This window comes from Herpailurus yagouaroundi, unplaced genomic scaffold (assembly GCF_014898765.1).
Source record: "Herpailurus yagouaroundi ecotype Mexico unplaced genomic scaffold, PumYag 29, whole genome shotgun sequence".
In the NCBI taxonomy this organism is placed as follows: domain Eukaryota; kingdom Metazoa; phylum Chordata; class Mammalia; order Carnivora; family Felidae; genus Herpailurus; species Herpailurus yagouaroundi.
In genome coordinates this window covers 2,326,836-2,338,142 of record NW_024412377.1, presented here as the reverse complement: position 1 = coordinate 2,338,142, position 11,307 = coordinate 2,326,836, and the positions used below count along the sequence as shown (strand labels likewise).

The window sequence follows — 11,307 nt, the reverse complement described above, 5'->3', positions numbered from 1 at the left end:
CTTTGTTATTTAAGTGACATGCATGTACGACAGTCCACAAATTAAAGCAAAAAGAGGGGGGAAATATCCCCAGTGGAAACAAACTGAAATATCTAAGCCCAATAACACGTCTGATTGGCGACATAACCATTCAGAGAAAAGAAGAGGTCCAAATGCCACCCGAACACTGTGCAACCACCTTCATTTTCAGTGGAGCTCATTGTGAGGACAACAAGGGAATCAAGAATATTTTAAATCTCACTCACTGGATCACCTGAACATGTTAACAACGGGACATGATTTTTCAAACTATGTAATGTATTTTGGATAAAGCAGACAAGCTACTATACTATTAGAAACCACGACTGTCAGTTTAAAGGGAAAAAAAGTTACCAAAATAAAATCCAAGACATCAATAAAAATATTGCCAACCTAAATTACCGTTGAAAATATTAATACATGCTCATAATTTCATTTGTAATATTGACTACTTTCTGTACACTGAAAGTTCTGGAACCTATGACGCCCACGTGCCACAGCCACACCTTGCATCTACATCTCGGTTTCTAAAACCAGCCCAGGAAACAGAACCAGGGCTTCTTGAAGAAATGGATAATTTTAGGTGTGAGGCGGCAATTTACAAAACAAGCAGGGGTATCTTGTTCCAGAAAGACTAATGCCAGCATATCATCTGCTGAAGCAAGACGAAGGGAATGACCAACCGCCAAATGAGAATGATTTTGGCACCAAGAGCCCTAATAAATGCAAATCAATGCTAAAAAAAAAAAAAATCTTTGGAACCATAGTAGATGAGGAAAGTAAACAGAAGAGAGGAGGGGAACTCATTGGTCTACTGAGGGGGTCTACCATTACACTAAAACCCTGCTATGACAATTGATAATCAAAGGTAAAGCACTCACCAGGGATCTTGACACATTTGTAGTCTATACCCCAGTCGAGGCAGGGAAACTCTTTATGAAAGAGTGCCATCTAAGAAATAAAAAAGAATGGAGGTATTAAAAAATCACTATGCTGTAAACCTCCCAAAAGCAAATTGTTGTAGACAAAACTGGTCAACGGATACCAAAACCATTCCTAGTGAGTGGCCAATGAAAGAAAAATGGATTTGCAGTGGCGAGATCAGTCCGTTAAAACCTTCAAGACTGGCATCGTTGGCAATGGCTGCTCACCAGGATTACGTGCCCAGTGTGGTACAACGTGAAGCACGTGGCTGGCAAGTAGGTACTGGCTTATCATGGAGAATAAAGGGGATAGAGTCACAAGTTAAATGGCACCTTGTGGAAACACACAAGACAGGACACAGGTGTTCCACAGCTGGTTTGTGACATTGGAAAGTCGGGGTCGGGGGAGGAACTAGGCAAGGGTTCTAGACCAAGTGAAATTAGAGGCATAGGAGGCACGCATCTTGATTGGATTTTTGCTGGGAAAATATGCTCTCGGAGGATTGAGTATTGGTGAGAGAAATCTGGTCTTTGCCTGCCAGCAGATAATCAGGAGCTCTTATTAACTGACTCAGGGGAAATAATTGAGCCCGGTGTAACAAAGGCAATAGCTAATAAAGAAAAGCAATAATTGTGACAGGGTATATTTTACTCAGACGTGTTTATATGTACAGATATGGTTATCGTTTTGCCACATTGGCTTTAATAATTAAACACAGACAGTGTATGATGGCTGAAAGAAGTGATTGTAGTATCTTTTTCAGCATAATGGACTATTTCAATTAAATCTTAAACTGTTTTAGATCATATATCCTCTTCATCATTCCGGGGGAGAGGAAAGGATCTGAAACCCAAATCTCATAGCTAGTTAAATAGCTTTTACCCCTCCCAGGTGAGGAAAAGAGGATTTCCCCTATTCCTCAACAGCTAGATCGACCAAGGAACGTCCTCACATACCTCATGAGGCAGACCCCCACGTGAGCCACACCTATAGCATTTCTGAGCTAGTTGGCACTCTTGATTTCCCTACCCATTTTTCCGGCTTCAAGTTCAAGTTAGTAACTGTTGCACGTGATCCCATAGGCGTGCTAGTTCAGCCCAGGAAGTAAGGTGACCCCGTGAAGGGGTCTTTGCAGTCTTGTGGGATCGGTTCACCCGGGGCATGCGATGGGTAAGGTAGCAGAGAATCAGTCTGATGGCAGTTGGGCAGGAGGTTCCTTATAAAGGCTGCCCTATATACAGGTCATGGTGAACAGCACTACAGAAATTCCATTCTTTCGGGGCATGCCAAGACAGGCCTTCCAAGGGCATCCTTATAGACAGTGACTTGTGTGTTAGGTGGGATGGCCTGTGAAACGAATTTGGACTGGAGGTTCAACACACAAGTCTTGGCTACTCATGGAATTCAGACTTAAGTGAAAAGGAAAAGACATTTTGCAGAGTGGGAATGGTGTGGTGGTCAAGGATTATGGAGGGAAAATTAGAACAAGTCCGCTTGAATCCCGCTCGGAAGAAAGTCAACCATGATGGACCCCACCAAAGCCTCAGCGTAGCCGGTGAGCTCGCAGACCTCCGTGTCCCTTTCCGTCATTGCTCTGGGAGTGTAAGTGGACCCTCCTCTCTCTCAACCCTCATAATGTCACCAGGAAATTCTTAATTACTCTCCCAGGCTTTTAAATGTGGGTATTCTTGGGGGACACTCACAGAAGAGGGCGTGAACTCAGATGACACATGGGCAGGAACAACAGTTGCTGGCCTGAATGCTCATCCAGTAGCCCAGACTTCCTGGTAACCCGGGTGAAAGGAAGGACCACATGACGGTTGGTGCTGAGCACTGGTGGCCAGCAGCATGCCTGGTGAGCAGGAGACTCTAAGAGAAAGTTCGATGAACAGGTAGAACATTCTCCTTCATTAGGTGGAAGGTTATGAGACAGCTGATACAGGTGAGGCAGGAGTGAGGAATAGGGAAGCAGGTCTGAACTACACCTCCTCCCATGCCTGATCTCAAATTTAACATCAGCCACGAGGGAAAGAGAAAAGTGAATTAAACATACAGGTCAAATTCTAATCGCTTTCATGTTGGTGATATGATGATTTTCTTTCAGTGACAAAGATGTTAGGAAAAAAACAAAACAAAACAAAACAAACAACACTGTCTAAACCTAAAGCTGCCCCGAGAAAACCTTAGAAAAACAAATGCTGTCTTTCCTAATATCTCGAATCTCATCTTTCTTATTGAAAACACGTAGGCATTAACTTTTCTGTTCAAGATTTACAGTAAGCACAAGAGAAAGATTCCCAGAACTTTTTCTGTTGTCTATGTGAAGAAACTAATTGACGGCTTAATAATTAGTCATTAATAAATGAGTCCCCTGAATATTTCACTGGTGTGCAGTTATAATGAAATAAAGTAGGATCTCATATAAAGAACAATGACCACAAATTCCACATAAGTCAGTTTTTTGCTTGCTCATCTGTTTGTGTGAGATCTCCTCTCTCAGTGGCCTTCCTTGTGCCCGAATAATCTTTGGTGGGAGAGTCGGGGGTGGATTGACACTAAAACAGATACCTGGAAACGGCCCGTTCTCCTGCTCTGTTACGTTGTCTGTAGGAAGCGTCTGGGCACCACGTTCGAAAATCTGCTTTGACTCTTTAAGAGTTCTTTGTAAACCTCTGGTTTTAACCAACGGTGTCTGAATTAAGGAAGAGCTGCCGAATCCCACCAGCTAAACACCTCTCCCCCCCCCCCCCACCCAGGAGGCTGTGTCCTGCCCAGCAGGACTCAGTCCTCCCATCCTGCATGCGTGCGACAGGCAGGGAGGAAGAGAGGGGACGATGCGGTACGCGTGTTTCCTTGCGAACGTGTTGAGCATGTGCGCGTGTCTTCGTGTGTTTGGCTGGAAACCCAACAAGGTCTCAGCGAGGGGACAGGAAGCCAACGAGAAGGACCATTTGCACACATAAGTTTCTCTTTTTCGTATGGCCCTGATTTTATTTCTGCATCTTGACTCGGCCTTCGTCAACATGATAGAGCACTGATTGTACTCCATCCAATTAGCCCAACGTCTCCTTGGTCATAAAACTTTATGCAAACTACCGCTCACAGGCTTTGCAGTCCAGGGAAACAATGATAGGCTTATGACTCCCAAAGATTTTTTTGGCAAATTGCTAATAAGAGCACTCTCTCTCTCTCTTTCTTTTTTTTCCCCACAAGACCTTCAGCTGATGGAAAAGTAAAAGAAAAAAAAAAACAAGGACTGCAGTCTTGTATAGGCAGTCATGATGACAACTCCATTAATAACACGGATCATTAAAATTTATAAAAAGCTATTCTTAATATAGGATATAAATACATTTCTTGGGCAGAGCTATGAAATTTATAACCTTTTTATTGTCACCAGAGGACCTTCCTACTGCTCCCCCCCACCGCACTGTCTGCCCTCTATCATAAATCACCGAGTGGTTAATAACCTAGATTACAACCACCAGTTGCCTTTACAGAATTAAATATTGACTATGTGAAAATGTTATTACATTTTTACTGATCGGAAGACCACAGAACAGCCCTGCAGGACATGTAGCTGGACAGAAATATCTGTGTAATTTTTGTTGGAAATACAGTTACAGGGCACTCAGGAATAGCTGATACAGTTTGAGGCAATGCGGGACGAAGGAAGAAAGTGCTAGCCCCTTAATTTTACAGCAGGCCGAACATATCAGAAGGAAGCCATTATACTGAAGCTTCGTTCGCACCTTATTTTTAATTTCGGAAGCTCCAGGCCAAATGCATGATGGAATTGCCAAGCCCCAAATGTTAGAACAATGTGTCGAGGACGACGGCATCCACACAGAATAAAGCTTATTAAAAACATTGGTAGAATCCAAACAAGAATCAGCTATCGTGCATCACCGAAGTGGACACATCCCAATTGTCTGTTACCTGAAGATCAGGGATCTTGAAATCTCTAAATATTTGAGAGACATTTTCCACTCACTCAAGAGAGAATCAGAACAAAAACGTTTATCCCTAAGGAATGAGTTCCTATGATCACATGTGATAGTACTTGGCGTATTTGGATGTTCCGCAAAGGTCTGATACCCCAGGACCGGCGACTAGCCCCGGACGGGGTGAGTCAGTCTGATTTGGAGACTGATCCTGTTGGGGCAGGTTAAGTAAAAGAGTTCAGAACACACACCTCTCCCCACAGCGTAGTGACACTGGAAGGCAGTCAGTGGGCAAGTGGACATACTTACGGCAAAGAATGGAAATCCTACGGAGTCATCCAAAAATCCCAGCCTTTTACTGGCTTCTTTCTTTAATCTAAGGAGGATAATTCACTTATCCAAAGTGTACTGGGAAGGATCAATTACAGCATCTTGGCACTGTAAATTTCATACAGCATCATTTTTTTTCTATTCTTTTTCAATAATTGTCATTTTGTTTCCTTGACAATACTAAGTATTTTTTTCTGGAAAGACCCTGTAAGTGGTTGTCACTGTGAACCACATGCTTTCATAAACACACAAATCTGGACAGTTTAATAAGATTAATTTATGAATTTCTCAAATTTACAACCCTGTAAAGAAGCGTTAACACATATTATTAAATTAAAGGAAATCAAAGGCATCCCACTAAGAATGAGACAATACCCATCTCTTAAAATGTAATATTCCAAGTATTTTAGAATGAGATACAAAAGGAATTAATGACTCTCACTGTATGACAGGTTGGTTATATAACCATACTGGGGGGTGTGTGTGTGTGTGTGTGTGTGCGCGCGCGCGCATTGTGCGTGCTGCGAAATAAAACAGATAGGTAATATTATCAGTGCTATGGAAATTAAATGTTTAGTAAAGAGAAGAAATAGAAGTATGAGACCAAACGTTAAGTCCTGTGATACAACATTTGAATTGGCAACATTCTTATGAATTCCTGTTCTTTACCTGAAGAAGTACCTGTCTTCTGGTTCTCTGGAAAAGTCCTCACATTATACCAAACAGGCAGCTGTGAGCAGAGGCACGGAACAGAACTTGATCTGGCAATCCTGCCCCAGGACAGTCGGCACGGATCCTTGGAAACTGGTTCACGAGATGAGGCAGGGGCATGTTTTGTACAGGAACACAAGGAAGCTCGAAAGGCGGACCGAGTTGTATCAGAAGGAGACAGGAGCCACGGGAAAGGGTTCCTTTTATTCAGAGATGGGATGATGTAGCACCACAGGCTGAGGCTGCACTCACCTCTGCTCAGTTTTCTGGAAGACTCTCAGAAAGCTTTAGGCCTCTGCTCCTCTGTAAGAGTGCAGATGGACCAAAAACCTAAATTCAGCTTTCACTGCTTCTGATTCCATCATACGGGCATTTTCCTTGTCTGTGTGCTGAGCAGTTGTAATGGTTTTTTAGTTGCTAAGACGTTGCCCACTCAGTCTGGTTGGAGAGGGAAAGGGGCGTGAATTTAAGAGCTCTCCAACTGTGAGTCCAGCCTACCCCTGGTTCCACACAGGTGAGGGTCACGCACATCTTCATTTCCAGCTCTGCCTTCGTGATGGTGGCCCTTCCTCAGCCCCCAGGGGGCCACAGGATGGCTGTTGGCCCCACGAGCTCTCAGGATTCCAGTGAGAGCTGGTTGGGTCTCCTGCGGGAGGGAAGCCCAGAGTCAAAGGTGAGTACCCGCCTGGACTCCCTCCCCTGTGCTCACAGTTGGGGGGCAGAGGTTCCCAGAGGTTGGGGAAGAGCTGTGGGGTTGGGGATGGGCTGTGCATGGCCGACCCGAGTTGACTGGCGGAGGGCTGATCGCACGGGGAAGTGACAGAACCCATGGAGGACAGCCTTTCACTTTCTTCTATTCTTGTTTTCTCTTATGGAGAAATAATGTATATTATTTTTAAACTACACTGAGAAGTCTTGAAATTGTAGGAAACCCCACAATTCCTAAAAACAATCACCATCCTAAAAACGACCAAAATTCATGGTCTTTTGACAAACTTGGGTTGAAAACGGCGTAGGGCCACAAGCGGAGGAAGGGAGAGCCCATGAAGCCCTTTCGCCGTGTGAATGACATTTGCTTCTAACAATTACAACTCCTCAATGGTTTGGATGCATATTGGGTCATTGCCTTTTTCTAAACTCAGCCGAAGTTAAATTTAAGTGAAACGACTCAAAGGAAAGAAATCTGGAATAGAGTAAGAATAAGAAAACTGGCTTCGACGCCTGGATCTCCTTCTTTCTCTCTGTGTGTGGATCTCTCTCTCCCTCTCATATCTCTGCATTTTTGGCACTTTAAAGCTAATGAAATGCATCTACTTCCCTCTCATCTCCATGAGTCATGATAATGAAATGATAACACTACACGTAAGCATCGTAATGTGTCTTAAAAAAATAAGGATGTCTCAGCCACTCAAACTGACCGGAAGACCAGACACTACCTCTGTTCTTCTAGGCTTTATTCTAACATCCTGTCTCTGCACATGTCTACACCACATCCATTTAGGCATTTTGGAGAAGAGCGTTAATTCAGACTTTTGTCAGGCGGGTTCTATTCAAATTCCCGTCTTGCCGCTTAGGAACTGTGTGAACACGGGCACACCCTCCTTGAATTCTTTGGGTTCCGTGTCTTATCTGTATGAGAGAGGAACCGATATGTAGACTTAGGGTCTGTGCTCAGCAAGTGTTGCTCAGACTCTCTGAAAATAAAATTCCAGGTAAAATTACCTGAAAGGTGGTGAATGGAGGGAGTAGGACACATTGAATAATTTATATAACCAGATTTAGGAGTGGCCGAACTGAACTCCCGTCAGGAGTTTTCAGCTGATTTCAGGAAGCAGATTGTAAATTGCTCCTCTGGACTCTGGTTCTCTTTTATTCTGGGTTCAGTAAGGAAACAAATGAACAATCTTAAGTGGGGAAAATGTGTATGCATGTATACATATATGTGCCACTTTGTTAAGATTTGTCAAACTCCTCTCAAAACACATTAAAAAATTATCCTACTTCTCCTTCGTGACCCTGGGGCCCTCCATTTCTTTGCTCCAACCTGGAATGTTTGTTCCCTGGACGCATTCCATGTGCCATCCTGGGATTCTGGGGTGGTCTCTGCCTCCCTCCCACATTGGGTCCCATTTCCTGAAACGTGGTTTTCCATTTTGTTGATTCACATACTTGTTCTTGTAGAGCAAGTACTCCAGGTACCTTTTGTAGGAGGGCGTCTCAGTAAATGTAGATTACTGAGATTACTGTAGATTACGCTTAAATACCTGAAGGTGTCTTTAATTTCCCTTCATCCTCCTTGTCTAGTGGAGCTGGAATTGTAGATAAGAAAGGACTTTACTCAGACACTTGCTCAGGCTCGTTCTTAGCCTGCCAAGATCATTGCTGATCGTGACTTCCACACCTGGAATGCTCTAGAATCTTCTCTTTGTTCTCAGAGTTCTGAGATGCCATAACAATGGGTGTCTCTGGAGGGGTTTACATTTTATTTATTTATTTATTTATTTATTTATTTATTTATTTATCATTCTTTTTTTTTAATTTTTTTTATTTGTCATTCTTTATACTGGGTGATCCACGGTCTCCATGTGGAATCTGGAACCATTCTGTGATTTCTTCGATTTTCTTATTTCTTATCCTCCATTTGTCTGTTTTGTCTTTGATTAGTCTGATAGTGGAACTCATGGACTGATCCTCAGTTTTCTCATCCTTTTTGCCCCCATTTTCTACCTCTTAGTCTTCTTGCTCTAACATATGAGTTTGTCAATTTTGTTTTCTCATCCTCTGAAAAAAATTCCACATACATATGTATAATTCATACGTTATACATAAACATACACATATTTGTAGATTATATATAATTCACAGATACACATATTTGTACATTACATATATTAATTTCCCAGAGTATTCTCTTGTTTCTTAAATGTTTACTTTCCCAGCTTCTGGTTCTTGGTCAGTGGATGCGAGTCTCCCTGGGGCCGTTTCCTCCTCCCTGCCTTGGCCTCGTTCACCTCGTGCTCTTCTCATCCTGTCTGTTCTGGTCTCCGGCTTCCTTCGAATGTCTGGTGCCTCCTGGGTCTCCATGCACCGTTGAGAGGCACGTGAGAGAGTCTTTCCAGGCTCTGGATGGAGGAGAGTCCATGGCCTTGTGGTTCTGTTTTGAGGTGGTGGAGGATGGATGGATGTGCTCCACCAGGACTATCCAGATGTCAACACCTATGTGTCTTTTCTCCTACCCCGACTCATTTCCTCAGATAGAAATCGTCAGTGTCTCTTGGGAAAGGAAAGCTGATCAGTCGGCAGTGGATGAACAGGAGTCCATGGATCCCCGTGGTCTGGGTTGCAGACTCCTGCTGAATCAGCTCTTGGGTACAGTTCTGACCTCCTGTTGCCTCTAGAATCATGACCGGTGCCATCCCAGTCAATGACCCCAGGGAGCGCCCTCCTCTGTGCCGCCTGGGTGGAGAAGGCTGGTCCCTGATGTACATGCGTAGACAGGAGTCTGGGGGTGCTGATACTTCTGATAAAGGTGGGTTTGCCTTTGGGGCACCCGGGGGACTCGGTTGGTTGAGCATCTGACTTGCGTGTCGCTCAGGTCGTGATCTCACGGTTTGTAAGTTTGAGACCTGTGCCAGGCTCCAAGTTGACAGCATGCAGCCTGCTTGGGATGCTCTCTCTCCCTCTCTCTCTGCCCCTCCCCCACTAGGGCTTCATGTCAAGATAAATAAATAAACTAAAAAAAAATGGGTCCACTTTTCAAGACCCTCTGCGCTCTGCCTTCAGCGGGGCCTGGTGCCTTGATCGCCTGCACCTACCAGGCTTCTAGAACTTGGCCATGATACACCCCCCCCCCCACTACTGGGGGAGCTCTAATTCTGGTGCCCTGAAATCCGAACTCAGGCATTACTTCTAACTGGGAAAATGATGCTGCATGATCTCTAAGCTTCAGTCAAAAAAGAGGATGCAACTTGAGCCCTGTTAGGAAAAAAATAACAACCTCAGTGATGGAGCCCTGAGGGTGAGAAGTCCAAGGTCTCCATGTTGGGAGGAAGTCCCAACCACTGGGCAAGGTCAGGTACAGAGTCAGCTTCAGACCTCCGGGCTTCAAGTCACCCTGAGGTTTTTGGGTCCTCCCAGCTCGGGCCCCAGACATCATGGAGCTGTGGCAAGTCTGCCCTGCTTGGATTCCTGTCCCTGTGGGGGTGGCCAGCCCATCAATAGGGACTAAAATACCACTCACCTTGGATTCCCATTTCCAGTAATGTTTTCATGTTGTCTCCATCTTCTTGCATTTATTCTTTTTTTTTCTTTTCTTTCGTTCTTTTTTTTTTTTTTTTTTTTCAGAGATAGACAGAGAGAGTGAAAGTGAGGGAGTGAGGGAGGAGCACAGAGAGAAGGAGAGAGAGAACTCCAAGCAGGCTCCATGCAGAGCCAGAGGCAGGGCTCTATCTCAAAACCATGCAATCGTGACCTGAGCAGAAATGAAGAGCTGGACGCTTAACCGACTGAACCCCCAGGTGCCTCTATCCTCTTTTTTTATTAGTCCGTTCGTTCACATCCACACGCTCCCATTCTATTTGGTACTAATTCAACTTAGTATACATTTGATATATTCAGAATTATTTGTTGCGTGAAAGAAAAAGAAAGAGCATGTCCGCCATGGTGGCTGTAATAAAACCCTCAATCCAGATCTTACCCTATATGAAATAATACAGATTGGCATTTACAGTTTTTGTGTCAGTCAATAGTTGACTGAGGCTGAATCCCAACCCACCCACCCGTGAGCAAAGCCTTCGGGGAACTGCGAATTTATCCGGGTCTCTGGTCTTTATGATCTGGTCCAGGATGAGCACAACTCAGAAGAACCGTCCCCTCCATCCTTGTCCCAAGGCCCTCCTGCACCCTTGGGAAGGCGGCGGGCCCGTGCCAAAGCCGTGATGGGCTCCCTCCGCCGCCTGATTGATGAGGCCGGGGGCTGACTGACGTGGCTGAGCCATCCGTATTCATTGCCAAGACTGACAGCAGGGAACACTTTGGACTCTGTTTGCTGTTCTGTGGTCTGTTTTACAAAGTGTGCACAGACCTGACCTTACACCCAGGTATTAACTTACAAGCTGGGAGAACGTGGCCCGCGTTAAATGATGTCAAGTGTTTGATTCAAGTAATACATTACAAGGGATTTACGCCCTCTCCTAAAATGCAAGCCAAGGGAGCCTCTTTTCCTGTGCCCTCGAGCTTCTCCCAGCACTGCGTTTAGTCAACGAAAGAAAACGTAACGCGGGATCTCAATACCACACACGCACGGTAGCAATAAATAGAGATGGACAGGTAAGCGTTCGAACCAGAAGGGCCACATTTCAAAAAGGAATTCTGTCTAAGT

The 11,307-nt window shown here is 44.5% G+C and overlaps 1 long non-coding RNA gene across 2 annotated transcripts; it reads right to left on the bottom strand.

Annotated features, from left to right (window-relative positions):
* Window positions 1-6,089: 6,089 nt before the first annotated feature.
* On the bottom strand, window positions 6,090-8,319 carry LOC121040794 (uncharacterized). Of its 2 annotated transcripts, XR_005795452.1 has the most exons (5): window positions 8,192-8,319; window positions 7,650-7,801; window positions 7,364-7,556; window positions 6,708-6,795; window positions 6,090-6,573 (listed from the first exon to the last, which is right to left on the bottom strand). It is a non-coding gene; the product is annotated as an uncharacterized LOC121040794 (long non-coding RNA). The 2 variants fall into 2 exon arrangements; XR_005795450.1 differs by lacking the exon at window positions 6,090-6,573 and having other exon boundaries at window positions 6,608-6,795.
* Window positions 8,320-11,307: the final 2,988 nt, after the last annotated feature.